This window comes from Eptatretus burgeri, chromosome 17, assembly GCF_056783735.1.
Source record: "Eptatretus burgeri isolate ZD-2024b chromosome 17, Ebu_testis_v1, whole genome shotgun sequence".
In the NCBI taxonomy this organism is placed as follows: domain Eukaryota; kingdom Metazoa; phylum Chordata; class Myxini; order Myxiniformes; family Myxinidae; genus Eptatretus; species Eptatretus burgeri.
This window is the reverse complement of record NC_140977.1, coordinates 48,444,485-48,460,962: the sequence shown is the minus strand read 5'-3', so window position 1 is coordinate 48,460,962 and position 16,478 is coordinate 48,444,485. Positions and strand designations below refer to the sequence as shown.

General features: G+C 44.2%; 1 protein-coding gene across 27 annotated transcripts in view; it reads right to left on the bottom strand.

Annotated features, from left to right (window-relative positions):
• The window catches only part of LOC147010026 (uncharacterized), a 147,880-nt gene that overhangs the window by 113,340 nt on the left and 18,062 nt on the right, over positions 1–16,478 (bottom strand). For 3 of the 27 annotated variants that reach the window (XR_015052660.1, XR_015052658.1, XR_015052661.1), the window contains one exon: positions 1,607–10,545. The exons of 22 other annotated variants lie outside the window; for them this stretch is intronic. The gene's annotated coding sequence lies outside the window, so the exon portion shown is untranslated. Of the gene's footprint in view, positions 1–1,606; positions 10,546–11,063; positions 11,138–16,478 lie in introns of those variants that run through there. 2 more of the 27 variants (XR_015052659.1, XR_015052662.1) reach the window with 2 other exon arrangements.

Here is a 16,478-nt window from a genome sequence, read left to right as displayed (position 1 = left end):
AGACGCTGTTTTTTTCGGAGTGGCATGACGCCTCTCAGCGGTGACGGTCTGTCGACGACAGACGTAATGACGTCAGTGCATGACCGATGATGTCATGACGTCATTACGCCTCTCAGCGGTTCCGTCACACGTCGCCATGCAAATGAATGTAAAAATTAGAAAATTACCAAAAATTCCCAAACTTGTCCGTCTGGCGCGATCTCACATCGTCTTTGCTGTACATTAAACCACAGAGCACCCGCATGCCGAAAGTGGCGACAATCCGTCCGGCAGTTTCGGAGGAGATACGTCCACAAAATATGGCTTCGTGTATTAATATAATAAAAAATATATTGAAAGGTTTATTTCTCTTCAACTTGAAATGAAAAGAATACCAGAGTAGAATGAAAATCGCAAGTCCTTTTCTGAATAAATTCAACATTCCACTGCTGCTTTGTAATTCCGCTCAACCACACAGGAGCTCGGTATTCTAATATGGGACGGACAAAAGTTGTAACTGGAATGGCAATCATTGGAGCGCATCCCTCCGCTCGGCTGATTAGTTTACATTTTCTATCCCATCGATGGGCTGGATCTGGATTTGGGAGCTGACGTAAAATCGAATCGGCTTGTTCTTGTCATCTCACAAGCTGATCCAACAAGTTTCGTCCAAATCCGTCCATCACTTTTTCAGATATCGTGCTACATCGCATTCTAGCCCTGTCACTCAATTGTGAAGAATCTCTTCAAAACACCTTCGGATCCAGATTTAGATATTCACCAAAATCGAATCATTTCTTCCTCGTTACATATTCCGGGCATACGCCCATCACAGTTGCTGGTAACCGTTGTCCAGGACACGGACAGGCTAACCTAGAATGAGGTTGCATCGTTGCGGTCCGGCATGTTGGTCAAAGTACGTCTTTTGCTGATATTGGCGTTGCTGAAGTCAAAACGTGACATTGTCTTTCCCTGCAGCAGTGTTAGGGATGCGCATCGGGATGTTTGTCTTGAGAGTGCGTTGGTTTAGTCGTTCAAGATGTGATGGAACGGAGTGGTCGATAGGCGTGGAGCGTAGGATCAGAAGAGCCATGAATGGGTCCACGCCGGCATGTTTGGCTTTGACAATGTTGCTCACCATCTGTACTTGACGTTCAATGAAACCGTTTGAGGACGGGAAGTGGAGGCTGGAGGTGAAGTGGTCAAATCCCCATTTCTCGGCGATGTTTGCAAACGTTTTGGACGCAAACTGCGGCTCTTTGTCAGTTACAATGTGGTCAGGTATGCTGTGCTCAGAGAAGACGGACCTAAGCTTTTGGCAGATTGCATGGCGACTCAGACTACTGCTAATCCTCTTGACGATTGGGAATTTTGAGAAGTTGTCGCATTTGAGCAGGTATTCTGCATGGTCGAAGAAGAATAGATCAGCTGCGACAGTTTGCCATGGTCTGATTAGTATCTCATGCTGTAACAGTGGCTCAGGTTGTTGGGATTTCTGGTGTTGCTGGCAGGGACTGCAGCACTACAAAAACAACTAGAGGAAGAAGAAAAAAATCTCCCTGGTTAGCTTCCTGCAAGTGGGAGAGGATTTCATGCTGCATTGTCTGAGGTGTGACGATGCGTTCACCTTTCCTAATGAGCCCATCTTCGATGGCGAGTTCATCTCTATATGCCCAGTCATGTCGAAGCTGGTGAGGTACAGAGGTACAGTCATGGCCAAAAATATTGGCATCCTTGCTTTTCTTTCAAATAACTCACAATTTTCTCTTCAACAAAAAAGTTGAAATTGACAAAAGTATTTGGTCTGCACAATTCTTTATTTCACTGTTCACATGATAGAAGCTTTGTTTTTGACTCAGGACTTAATACGGTATATCCTTTTAAATCAGAAAATAAAAAGAAATGGCATTGACAATTATTAACACTCTCAACTTAATATTTGGTATCACAGCCTTTGGACAAAATACCTGCAGTCAAGCACTTCCTGTAGCCATGAATGAGCTTCCTACTCCTCTCTACTGGTAGTTTGGCCCACTCTTCTTGTGCAAACTGCTCCAGTTCTCCCAGATTTGAAGGGTGCCTTCTCTCAACTGCTGTTTTCAGATCTCTCCACAGGTGTTCAATGGGATTTAGATCTGAACTCATTGCTGGCCACTCCAGAACAGTCCAGCATTTTGTCTTGAAGCATTCCTGGGTGCTTTTTTGAAGTGTGTTTAGGGTCATTGTCCTGTTGTAAGTCCGATCACCTTCGACAAAGACCCAGCTTTCTGACACTGGGTTGAACATTACACTCCAAAATGCCTTGGTAATCTCCTGATTTCATGATGCCGTGCACACATTCAAGGCACCCAGTGCCAGAGGCAGCACAGCAACCCCAAAACATCACTGAACCTCCTCCATGTTTGACTGTAGGGAAGGTGTTCTTTTCTTTGAAGGCTTCATTTTGTTTTCTGTAAATGTTGTGATGATGTGCTTTACCAAAAAGCTCTAATTTGGTCTCATCTGTCCACAGGACATTCTCCCAGAAAGATTTTGGCTTGTTCAGGTGTTTTGGCAAACTCCGGTCAGGCTTTCTTTTGTCTTCTCTCAGCAGCGAGGTCCTCCTGGGTCTTCGACCATAGAACCCCCTTTCATCGAGTTGGCGACGGATGCTGCGAATTGAAACTGTCGTTCCTTGTGTCTGAAGGTCAGCTTGAATCTGTTTGGCAGTTGATCGAGGTGCTTTCTCCACCATTCGAACAATCCTTCGCTGTAATCTTCGATCAAGTTTTCTCTTGCAGCCACGTCCAGGGAGGTTGACTGCAATGCCACGGGCCTTAAACTTCCTGATAACATTGTATGGTGGACACAGGAACATCAAGGTCTCTGGAGATGGACTTGTGGCCTTGAGATTGTCCATGCTTGGCTACAATCTTGTGTCTGACCTCCTCAGACAATTCTCTGATTTTCTTTCTTTTCTCCACTCCATGCTCATTGCAGAACACACAGTGACACAAAACAGCAGAATGACTCCTTTTCTTGATTCAAATTGGTTGAATGAGTGATTTTTCTATTGCAGGCACCTGCGACTCACCACAGGTGAGTTTAATTCCAAAGTAAAGGAGAATCACCTGCTTAAAATCTAATTATTTCTAACAGCTTTTAAAAGGTGCCAATAATAATATCTGGGCCATTTTCGGATTTCTGTGCGGAAGCTATGATTTTGTAATTTGTTCCATTGCAAACCAAAGAAATAGATTTGTGCATACCAAATGATTTTATAATTTCAACAATTTTCTGGAAGAAATGGTGCATTATTTTTTTTTTTAAAGTGCAAGGATGCCAATATTTCTGGCCACGACTGTACGTTAACCTGGCCATCCGTTAATGTGTTGCAGTCGCTGCAATTCCTCATCCTTGTGCATAGACTGGCGTTGTTCCGCAAGATTATTGGCAGAAAGCTGGACAAGACTGATGGATACACCAGTGTCCAGGGTGTCGACATGGTTCTCGCACGGTTAGCGAGAGCATTTCGGCCAGCATCATGCCCTTCCAGGGACGTACACAATGGTCAGGTCATAAGGTAAAATGCGGAGAAGTAGGCGTTGAAGTCGCTGAGGTGCTGCTGAGAGGTGCTTGAGGTGAATCATCTCCAATGGTTTGTGGTCGGATTCCACAGCGAAGTGACTCCCAGAGATGTACGTGTGGAATTTCTCACACCCAGAGACTACTGCAAGTCGCTCGCGTTTGATGTTGGCATATTTGGTTTCAGCATCACCGAGAGTTCTCAAAAGTGAATGCTCTCGGCTTGCTGTTGTGGCATAGAGCGGCGCCAAGTCCCTGCATAGATGCATCCACCTGTATCATGGTCCGACTGTGTGTATCAAAGTAGCTGAGCATCACCTGGTGACAGAGCAGTTTTTTGATCACGTCGAATGTTCGTTGGTGTGACGGAGTTCATTCGAACCTAGCACCGTGTTTTAGTTCTCTGAGTGGTTTAGCTTGTTCTGAGAGATGCGGTACGAATGATGCCATGAAGGTTGCGATGACGAGCAACTGTTGGAGTTCTGTGACGTTAATGGGTGCCTTCAATTTACTAATTGCCTCAACTCTACCAGGGTCTGCGTGAAGTAAATTTGCATCAAGGATCAGACCGAAAACTTCACACTTGGCCTCTTAATTTCACATTTGTCTATGTTGAAGACGAGACCATGCTCACGGGCAGTGGTCATGAGGTGGTGGAGGTTGATGTTGTGTTTCTTGTTAGTCTAACAATGCACAATAATGTTATCAGCAATGCCTTCTGCACCTCAGCAGTCCTCCAGTATCTCATCCATTTTATGTTGGAATGCGTCCTGGCTCATGTTGAGACCGAATGGGAGCCTGAGGAAGCGATAATGAGCAAACAGGCTGTTGAAGCACGTGAGCATGCTGGACTCATCGTCAAACTCAATCGACCAGTATCCATGCCGCACATCCAACTTCGAGAATACTGATGAATTGTGGAAACTTGTGGCGATTTCCTCCAGTGCTGGTGTTCGATAGTGGGGCCTTTTGATGGCCTTGTTGAGATCCTTCAGGTCAAGACATATCCGAAGTTGACCATTGGGTTTTCTTGTGTAGACTAGTCTAGATACCCAATTGGAAGGTTCCAACGTTTTTGTGATGACGCCAAGGTTTTCCATCTCGTCGAGCTTCACTTCGTCCTGGACGTGTAGGGGATAGCGGCGAGGTGTATGTATGGCTGGTGGTATGGTATTGTCCGTCGTGATGTGTAACTTCCCTTTGAATCGGTCAGGGTATAGCTTACATCGATCGTCTTTGGATGTGACTGGGAGGTGCTGAGATTTCTCATCGTCCTTCACAGTGCAGTTGAGCACTACAAGCTGGAGGGCAGATGATGGTGGTCGGCCTAATATGGCTGAGCCATCAGACTGTGCCATAGAACTCAGCATCAGCTGCTCTTCCTTGGTTTGAGCATGGAATACATACAACCCCAAAGTAAGGTATGTTAGATCCCCCATATGCACGGAGGGTAATGTTGTTGGGGATAGTTGCACCATTCTGGGGAAAACTGTGAGAGTTGATCTTGCCTGGGAACATTCTTCTGAATATTCTCCGTGGTGAACCGCTTCCCTGGGTACCTGTGTCTGTCTTGGATCTGAGAGTGGCTGGAATGCTGGGACGGTTGTCCATTTGAATGTCTACGATGGCGAAGACTTTATCTCGCTCTTCGCTCGGGACGAGATCAGCGAAAGCAGTCCGCACAATATCAAATGTCAGAGTCTGAAACCCTTCCTCCAGAGTAGGGGAGGCTGAAACGCGTGCAGCTTGCCCAATGACAGAATGCATCCGGTGGTCTGGTATGCTGGATCTCCATGGGGGGGGGGGCCTCTGCATTGCTGTCGGGTTCTGCTGGGTGTGCGTTATCGCCGGGTGGATTTGCAAATGGCTTTCCAGCGTCTCCGTTTGCCGCATGCATCACACGTGGATCCCGAAGCTGGGCACTTGGTTCTGCGGCCCCGGCAGTAATCCCCACCACATCGGCAAAGATCCTTTCAACGTTGGACTCCTGGATAGCATAAACTGCAGTGTCATTAGCAAATTGTTCTTGGTGGGCCTGTGTGGCCTCTTCAGTTCGATCCAAGCCTACCGCATTGTCCAATGCAAGGATCTCTTCCTTGCCTAGCAGTGTCTCTTGGACTTTTTTGTGCCTGGTGCCAATTATTAACCGTTCAATTATACGGTCTTCCAGCTTTTTAGTGGTGTAGAATCTGCACTTTTTAGCCTGTAGCCTTAATCGAGCCATGAATTTGTCGATGGATTCATCAGGCTCGTGTTTATACTTCTGTAGGTGGAAACGGTTGGGTCGGAAATTGATCCTCGGCTCGTGATGTGTTGTGAACTTCTCCCATATTATCTTGGGTGTTTTGCGATTATCGTGAGATAGGTCCCACAAAATGTATATGTGGAGGCTTTGCTGTCCAAACCACAGGAGAATGTATGTTATTTGCTCCTCTGGGCTCATCCTCGTGAGGGATCCCCTGAGTACAAGTTCAACACACTGCTTGAAAGCAGCAAATGCAGAGGGCAGGTCTGGCACCTGCCAGTCCATTCTCAGTGGTTCAATGCCAGACATGTTCACCATGCTGTGGGAGAATGCGCGTATGCCGGCGAAAGGTCGTCCAAAGAACGTGTCGGCAATGGCACCCTCCCCCCCCCCCCGAAGTTGGCCCAAGGTGCGCAGGGGGTCGAAGAACATCGACGAAAATATGCTCCTCCCTTGTTGGGGTGTTTTAAAGGTCGGATACCGCTGCCACCATGTGATAGATCGGGAACGAGCGAGGTGAATTTATCATCACGAGTAGAGCACGCACACAAATGACCAGGAGCCAGATGCAGTTCGTTGCCAGAGGAGGTGTATTGAACAGTGCACCGGAAGAGGAAGTACCGCAAGTCATGAGTACAATAAACTGATCAAAAGCACAGAATTATATGAGTGAATGATATGCGAGTTATTATCGTACTGAATTATTGGTAATAGCAAAGTCCATTAATTATTCAGTGGTTGACTCCCCTTATTTATGCGATGGGTCCGGAGGCAGGAGACGTTGTGAGAACCTTTACTTTTACTCCTGCTGTTGAGGGTGCCCATCCTGATGAAAACGAGAATGACTTGTAGATGGTGTTGAGAAAATTTGATGCCCATTTTGTTTCCAAGCGTAATGCGATTCCATGAAAGGGCTGTTTTCACGTCAATGACACAGCAAGCCAATGAATTTGTGGAAAAATGTGTGAGGTGCCTGTACACTGGTGTTGAGCACTGTGGTTTCCATGATAAAAATGAGGAAATCCGGGATCAACTCGTGTTGGGATTTGCTGACAAGAAACTCACTCTGCAATTACAACCGAGGACAGATCTCAGTCTCAAAATGGCAATTCATATGGCAAGAGAAAGAAAACTCGTTATAGATCAGATGGGTCTTAAAGAGGGCCACTCAACCCCTGTGGAAGGAAGATACGAGCGGACAAAAGGAAAAAATCACACAAAACGTTTCAACCTCATCCCAGGACCAAGCGTACTCACTGCGGAGGTTTTGCACATCAGGGCAGTCAGACTTGCCCGGCTGCCAAAGCAAAGTGATATAGATGCATGAAAATGGGGGCACTTATCGAAGGTGTTGTCGTATACAGGCAGTTGAGGTCATGACTGGTCATGATGAGGAAGATACCACGTTTCAGCGAGAGACGAAGTGTCGACGCCGAGCCAATGATTGTATTTGGTGGCCTGGTATGAGTGGGGACATCAAGGACTACGTCAGTAAATGTGATCTTTGTATCAAGTTCCAGCCTGCTCAAAAGCGAGAACCATTAATCCCTACTCCCCTTGCGTCCTGTCCGTGGGAATGGATGGCGGCTGATATCTTCGAGTTCGACAAGAAACACGACCTGGTCGTGGTGGATTACTACTCGAGATTCAACGAGCTTATATACTTACCCTCTCTCGCAAGCAAAATGCTCATTCATAAAATGAAGTCAACCTTTGCTCGTTGGGGCATTCGTCATACTCATCTCCGATAACGGAAGTCAATTCGCATCCAAGCAGTTTGCAGAATTTGCTGGAAAATATGGCTTTGAACATGTGACTGCAAGCGCAAGGTATCCACAAGCAAATGGATGTGCTGAAAAGGATGTACACATTGTGAGAACGATCCTGCGAACAACCTGATCCGTATCTAGGGCTGATGTCTTACCGTAATACTCTGATTGAGCCGACAGGTGTTCGCCCTGCAGAGTTGATGCTGGGTCGGAGGTTAAAGACAATTATGCCAACCTTGTCCCAGAATCTTTTACCAAATGCAAACAACATCAACCCTGATATTGTGAAGAGCAATGATGACAAGGCCAAGGAAAAAAAATATGCTTACTACTACAATCAAACATTCTCCTGAACTTCAGGTCAGTGACAAAGTTAGTCAGAACTGGTCATCAATCGACCTGGGAACAATTGGGTACTATATATTCTACCCCTACACCAAAAACGTCTCGCTCGTACAGTACAGGCGTTGGTGACAAAGTTCTTAAAAGGAACAGATGCCACCTAAAACCAGATACTACCATATCTTCTTCACCTTCTGCATTAGCACATTCAGAAGACGTTCCCAAAGAGCTCGTTAATGAAACGCCAATTGATATTGGAAGCGAAAGCACTAAGAAATCTGTCGAGTCGAAAACTCGCTCTGGAAGAAACATCAAGTCATTTGAAAGACTAGATCTTTAATGAAAGCAAGAAAGAGGCTCTGGGTCAAAATAATGCTCATCATTTCTCGTTTGATACTTGAGAAAAACCCACTTACTCAACGTTTTGTCCAGGATTTGTTCTGCATATGACTCGGTCATGGGCTTTTGAAGCCTTTCCGGCTTATGTGCTGGGGGAGATGTTGTGGAAGTACAGCTCATACATATGTTAATGAGAGGCTAATGACGCATTGGTTTGGCGTATGTATAATAAAGTCGTTCATTCATGGCTGCTTACTGAACGCGTATGTGTGAATCATTCCCGGTATTCGGCTACTGTTAAAGTCAGACCCTCACCCAGATCACCTCGAGATTTTCAGGGACTGAAACATTAAGAGTTATATCTTGAAGTAAAAGCTTGGTGTACTGGTAGATAGCAACACCTTCTCTTCTTTGCTCAGTCCTTGGGTGTGAAAACAATTTGAAGCCTGGAGTAGTTAATGAGTCCACAGGCTGATCAGGAGAACACCAGGTTTCAGTAATAGCTGCAAGGTCAATACTGTTACAATTCATGATCTTTGATCAGGCTTAATTAATCAACCTTGCTGTTGAGAGACCGCAGATTACATAATAACACAGAAGGTAGGACACTAAAATCAAATCAATTTGTCGTGGTCACACACCCAACCTGTCCACCAAGTTTCATCCGAATCCGTCCCCAACTTTTTGAGATATCGCACTGTAGAGGAATTTAGTGCTATCTCTCAATAGTTAAGGATCACTTTTAAAATTCTCAGATCCAGATCTTCACCAAAATCTAATCAGTTCATCGTTGTCACACACTGAACCTGCCCACCAAATTTCATCCGGATCCGTCTACAATTTTTTGAGATATCCTGCACACAGACAGACAGACAGATTGGGGTGAAAACATAACCTCCTTCACCTTCGGTGGCACTTTACGGGGGAGGTATGCCCTCTACCACCATCCAAGGTGAAGGAGGTTACGTTTTCACCCCTTTCTGTCTGTTTGTTTGTCTGTCTGTTTGCAGGATATCTCAAAAATTTGTAGACGGATCCGGATGAAATTTGGTGGAGGTTGGGTGTGATAAGGACAAACTGATTAGATTTTGGTGAAGATCCAGATCCGGTTACTATAATTTTTTCAGTGATTATTCACCAATGAGAGATGGGGCCAAAAATGATATGTAGCATGATATTTCAAAAAATGTATAGGTATTGGGCTCGATATGTTCTCGTGGATCAGAATTACGTGACGGAGGTATGCACTCCACCGAGTGCCCTTCTAGTCTTCTTCTGTTGTCGACTTCATCATAGTTTTTTTATTTTCAGCACTTTCATGGATTTTTCTGCACCTCTTCTCTCCAGTATGAACCCTCATATGTACTTTGCAGTTTGAGTAATGAATAAATGATTTATTGCACAAACTGCACTTGTATGGCTTTTCGCCAGTGTGAGTCCTCATATGATTCTGATAGGTGGCGTAATGGCGGAACAATTTATTACAAACTCCGCATTTGAACGGCTTCTCTCCCGTATGAATCCTCATGTGTCTCTGGCAGTTTGCTTTCTGAGTGAATGATTTATTGCACAAACTGCACTTGTGTGGCTTCTCCCTTGCATGAGTCATCATATGTGATTCACAGGTTGAATTCAGAAGGAATGATTTGTTGCACGGTGTGCACTTGTATGGCCCACTGTGGGTCCTCATATGCACCCGGAGGTTTGAGAGGCGACGGAATGATTTATTGCACACACTGCAACCATATGGTCTCTCCCCGGTATGAGTTCTCATATGCTCTTTGAGAGTTGTGCTTTTCACAAATGATTTGCTGCAGACAGTGCACTTGTATGGCTTTTCTCCAGTGTGTGTCCTCACATGGGCCTGGCATTTTTCATTGTTTGTGAACAATTTATTACAAAAATGACACTTAAATGGCTTCTCTCTGGTATGAACCCCCCTCATGTGTTGCTGAAGGTTTGAGTTACGACCGAAGAGTTTATTGCACACACTGCACTTATACGGCTTCTCCCCAGTGTGCGTCCTAATGTGATTTTGATACGTCGAGATGTAAGGGAATGTTTTAGAACATAGGCAGCACTTGAACAGCTTCTCTGCAGGATTGCTCCTTAGGTGATCCTGGTATGTTGTAAAGCAACCGAATGATTGATCGCACACGGTGCACGCGTGTATCTTTTCACAAGTGTTAATCATCAAGTCTTCCTTTTCACAATCTTCAGACTTCGTGTCTTGAATATTGTTTTGTTGCTGCAATGAACTCCCTGTGAAGGTACGACTTCTTTTGGTGCAGATTGGTGTCCGTTTCTCTGAAGGATGGTGAGAAAAGAGAAGTCAGAGATATTGGAGAAATAGCATACATATGCCATTGCAGATCAATCCATAAAAAGGCAAACTAAATGAAACATTCAGTCTTAGACTCATTGCAGCGACTTCTCCTGTGTTCTATAATCTGAAACCTTCATTTCCCACAAATAAAATAAGAAATAGAAGGGCACTCGGTGGAGCGCATATACCTCCATCCACCACGCAATGCCTGATCCACAAGAACGTATCGGGTGTAATACATTTTTGAAATATCATGATATGTATCGTTTTGGCACAATCTCTCAATGGGGAGGAATTACATAAAAAATTCTCGAATCTGGATCTTCACCAAAATTGAATCAATTCTTCCTCGTCACACACCCAACATGCTCACAAAGTTTCATTCAAATCCGTACACAACTTTTTGAGATCGTTATTGGCCCCGTCTCTCGATGGTGAAGAATCACTGAAAAAAATTACAGTCGCCGGATCCGGATCCAAATCTTCACCAAAATCTAACCTGTTCGTCCTTATCATACACACAACCTGTCCATGAAATTTCATCCGAATCCATCTGCAACTTTTTCAGATTTCCTGCAAACAAACAAACAAACAAACAAACAGACTGCGGTGAAAACATAACGTCCCTCCAAATTCAGGGGCAGAGCTAATAAAGCAGGATTTATCATCTCTGTAAAATTATACAGTAATTTTCTGACATCTCAAACAAAAGTGGAGTGAGAACTTTTTTGATATCCAGAAATTTGTGACATCACCCACAAAGAGTAATAAATTGCCTCTTTCTTACTTCTCTTTGAAGGTTTGAGCAAAATTTCAGGTTCATGAGGTTAACATTACAGAGACAGAGGAGGAAAGCTGAAAACATACCTCAATCAACATCCTGTTGATTTCATCCATTGTTCTACCTGGCCACCAACGCATATTGACTCGTTTTTCTCCAATCGCATTAAATCTGTCAATTTTTTTGCACATTGTGTGCGTGTGGTTGTATGCATTGCCACACTCACAAATCCTTGTGGTTCAATCCTCCATGATGATGATGTTCCCGTAAACAACTAGAAAGGCACTTGGTAGAGCGCTTACCTCTGCCACGCTGAACAGTACCCATTTTGTATCCCACTGATAGGCTGGATCTGCATCTGGACCTGAACCAAAATCTAATTCAGCGACCCAACTCATCCACCAAGTTTCTAACTAATCTGTCCACAACTTTTTGAAATACCGTGCTATATCTTGTACCTGTTGTGAGCCCACGTCTCATCTCACAGGATCAAACTATTTTCCCACTCATGAAATCGCATTCGGCCCAAGAACATCCAGCACACCCACAGAACTGGGGCGCTAACGAAGCGGAGGAAGGAATCCACGAGGAAGTGCGTGGGAGGCGAACTCGAACCACCGAGCAATGGGCAAACCACAATCACAGCCTGGGTTGTGAAAGGTGCATTGGAGCTTGGAGGAGACCGCTTTCTCATGACTGCTTCTCACCCCTCTTCCCACAGTTTCTCTCATTTCCTTGAGTGTCTGTATCGGTTTGCATAGAGGGGCCAAGTAATTGTTTGAAGGCATCTGATGGTGGATACATCTAATCGGGGATAACAGGAAGGTATGCAGTTGTGGCTGAAAATATTGGCACACTTGCACTTTTTCCAAATAACATTTTTTTCGAAAAAATAAGTTGAAATAGACGAATGTATTTGATCTCCACAATTCTATATTTCACTGTTAATATTACAGAACCTTTGTTTTTTATTGAGAACTTAATATATCCTTTTAAATCAGAAAATTAAAATAAATGGCAATGATAAAATTATTGACACCCAAGACTTAAATATTTGGTATCACAGCCTTTGGACAAAATAACTGAAGTCAAGAACTTCCTATAGCCATGGATGGAGCTTCCTGCACTTCTCCACTGGTAGTTTGGCCCACTCTTGTTGTGAAAACTGCTCCAGTTCTCCCAGATTTGAAGGATGCCGTCTCCCAACTGCTTTTTTCAGATCTCCCAACAGGTGTTCAATGGGATTTAGATCTGGACTCATTGCTGGCCACTTCAGAACAGTTCAACGTTTTCTTTTGAACCATTCCTAAGTGCTTTTTGAAGTTTGTTTGGGGTCATTGTCCTGCTGCAAGACCCATCACCTTCGACGGAGACACAGCTTTCTGACACTGGGTTGAACAGTGTGCTCCAAAATGCCTCCTTGGTAATCTCCTGATTTCATGATGCCATGCACACATTCAAGGCACCCAGTGCCAGAGGCAGCACAGCAACCCCAAAACATCACTGAACTTCCTCAATGTTTGACTGTTGGGAAGGTGTTCATTTCTTTGAAGGTTTCATTTTGTTTTCTGTAAACATAGAGATGATGTGCTTTCCCAAAAAGCTGTAATTTGGTCTCATCTGTCCATAGGACATTCTCCCAGAAGGATTTTGTCTTGTTCAGGTGTGTTTTGGCAAACTCCAGTCAGGCTTTCTTATGTCTCTCTCTCAGCAGTGGGGTCCTCCTGGGTCTCCTCCCAAAGAACCCCCTTTCATCGAGTTGTGAACGGATGGTGCAAGTTGAAACTGTTGTATCTTGTGTCTGAAGGTCAGCTTGAATCTGTTTGGCAGTTGGTCGAGGTGTTTTCTCCACTATTTGAACAATCCTTCACTGCAATCTTCGATCATGGATGGGCATGCAATCTACCATGGGCCCTAAACTTCCTGATAGCATTGCGTACAGTGAATAGAGGAACATCAAGGTCTCTGGAGATGGACTTGTAGCCTTGAGATTGTCCATACTTGGCTACAATCTTGTGTCTGACCTCCTCAGACAATTATCTGTAGTGCAGCAGACCGGGGCTGAAAAGAGGCCTAAAAAGGGGACCTACCCCTCCCGGTGGTAGAACAAAGCGAAACTTGTTTTAAATGGAAGGTATGGATGTCTACTAATAGAAAATCATGGTTGTATAAATTTTAAAAGTGTACAAACATGTGAATTAACCCCTTGTTTGCCACATACCGTTAAATGTTGATATAATCAAATTAATGCATATTACTTGCTCTTGTAACTGAATATCAGTTATATGATTCACTACATGGGTATTTGTGAATGAGGAACAACACATAAAATATGTTTAAATGTTTATTCAATAGTATACATGCCTTTAAAGAGACTTTAACCCCTTTTTTCCACAACATTTTGCCAATTTGTGCACATTAACTATAAAAGACACCATATAACTAATATAAAGAAATGTCATACTTTCCTTAGAGTTATCCTATATGGTATTGATGGCACTATATACGACATTAAAAATATATCACTTACACTTATGCTATTGTGGTTTTAAGGGACGATGTGGCCCTATTTGGCAGTAAAGACTTTTTCTGACCAAAGGCGGCTCTTTACGTATCTTGAAGAACAAATCGTCGACCGAGAATTAACAGGGTCCAACTACACTTTTTTAAAGTTTGAGAAAAATGAAATCAAAAATTCAAAGTGGAATTGCCGCTATCTCATAACATTTTATTTTCATATCGTGTGCTACATAACAGGTACAGATAAAGGTTACATAAAATAATCTTACTTAGTTTCCTCTATTGCCCTTCTACATGGACTTCTTCTAAATTTGAATGAAATGTCAGATAGACCCTGTTAATTCTCGGTCGACGAAATGTTGAAATCAATCCAGTTCATCAAAGGTGAACCACAGTAGATTAGTAGAACCAGAAATGTCATATTATATGATGTCTATTGTTATTTTAACCTCTATTTAAACCCTTATCAACCCCTTTTGACACATTTAACCCCTTCATCATATTGAGACAATACACTCCAAAATGTCAAATGCCTCCAAACACGATCATCTTTAGATTATTATCTCCCTGGTATGCATGCGAATCAGAGCACATTCATACACTTGGTTAACAATGCATCAATGCCAGATAGAAGACACTTGTATGTGTCAAAGTTCAGATCGGTCAAAGTTGGGGAATAGTGATATACGAGTCTACTTTCTTACTGATCGTCTGTGTCTGCGTCTGAGTTTGCATCATTAGGGATGGTGGTTTGACACGCTTCATGGTCACATTCACATATGTCAATACAGCGCAGTCCTGCCATCAGGCATGTGCACTTGGTGCCATCTGTACAGGCTCCATCTCTGCAATAGAGATGTGTCAGGTCCCTGACTTCTGCCGGTGCAGATTCTTGTGTAAACATGGTTGGGTGCAGTCCTGTAGTATCGCGGTACCAACCATTGCCAACTGGACTCTCGAACTCAGGTTTCGCGATGTGGCTGCTGCACCAGATCACTGTTTGGTATCGAGCTCTGAGGGAATGCTGCTTGAACGCATCTTCTGTTGGGGGCAGTTGGCTAGCTTGCTTGTCACTTGTGGTGGCAAGGAGGTAGCGTAGTTCATTAAGTGTAGCACATTTTTGTCCCTTATTTCCATGTAAGCCAAGGACAAGCTTTCTCGCTGCTTCAATCCAATCTGGACCACCAGGATCGGCCAATCCATCAACTGCCCCAGATTCAATCTGCTTCTGAAGGGTAGTGAAGACAGTCTTTTTACCAACTCCGAAGAATGCATTGGTGGAATCACAGCCAGTGAGGGCATGGGCTGAAGGCAAACTGGCAGAACATATCCCCAAGTTCGTCGCCGATGATGTGGATTGGTATAAAACGTTCTCTTGTGAAGCATTTGCCGCTATGACCTGCGTGCATAAAGGTCTCTTTGGCCAACAATCCTCTGTTCATATGATGCAATAGGAGAACGAGAACGTCCGTGTCATCACATCGGACAATGATCCGTTGGTACAGGGAAGAAAGGCTAATCGCATGCAGTATCATACGTGTATCGGCCTCTTCGTGTGTGCTGTATAGGTCTTCTACATTGTTCAAACCAACAGAAGAGATGCTACAAACTTCCTCTCCATTTTGGAATCCTCCCGCAATCACGATCGATTTGCCGTTTGGAACTGTGGCCTTGGAGTTTTCCATGATGTATTCACTAACGAACTGCACAAGGTCAACTTTGTTCCCTGTTCCCTTCAGAAATTGTCTGTAATTCGGCACATTCCGATTTCCAATGATTTGGTGAGTTGGTACGTTGTCTGTGGCTCCCTGGCGTTGGCACTCAGCAGCTTTGATAGAGGCTTCCTGGTACCTGTCAAATACCAAGGTGACTATTGCCGTGTCAAAGAGCGTATTCTTCAGGACTCTCACCAGGCGCTTCTGCACGATCTCGGCAAGGTCGTTGAATGTCTTGAAATGGTCATCATTCAACGCCTCAACCAATGCCATTCCATCAATGATGTAGGCTGTATATCTGCCATTGTACAATGGAAGTTCGATTAGCTCTTCTGAGAACGACTCTATCTTCTTGGCCAGGTCTGCCTTGTTCGTTTTTCTCAGAGCTCCATCGTCGTGAAACATAGAAGGAGGTACTGCTGCCAGCTCGAAGGCAAGCACCTTCTTCAAATCAACTTCTCTGTTTTGGGACACTGCCAACAAGCGCCTGAACAGGACCTCTGTGTTCATAGTGATTTTCTTGCCTTTGTCGTTGGTAACATTTTTTTTTCATGTCTGCGAATGTCAAAGCCGTTTTCCGTGGTAGAGTATCCCAGATACCTTTCATTTTCTCTCTTCCTTCGACCAATCGCTCGTCGACAAATCCCTGGTACAAGGCTTTACCTGTTGATAGTAATGAAGCCAGAGATTTTTCGACAGCTGCTGATGCGACTTGCCCGCTCACGATGTTGATCAGCTTTTCTGGGACATCGGATAGGTCAAATGGATCCTGGCAACGATTCAGAATGTAATCTCGTACTTGCTTGACATTTTTTACGTCTGTTATCATTCTGGCGTGTCCCAACTCTTCATGCTGCCGACTCTGGGGGTTTGACAAACACATTTCCTTGTACCTTTC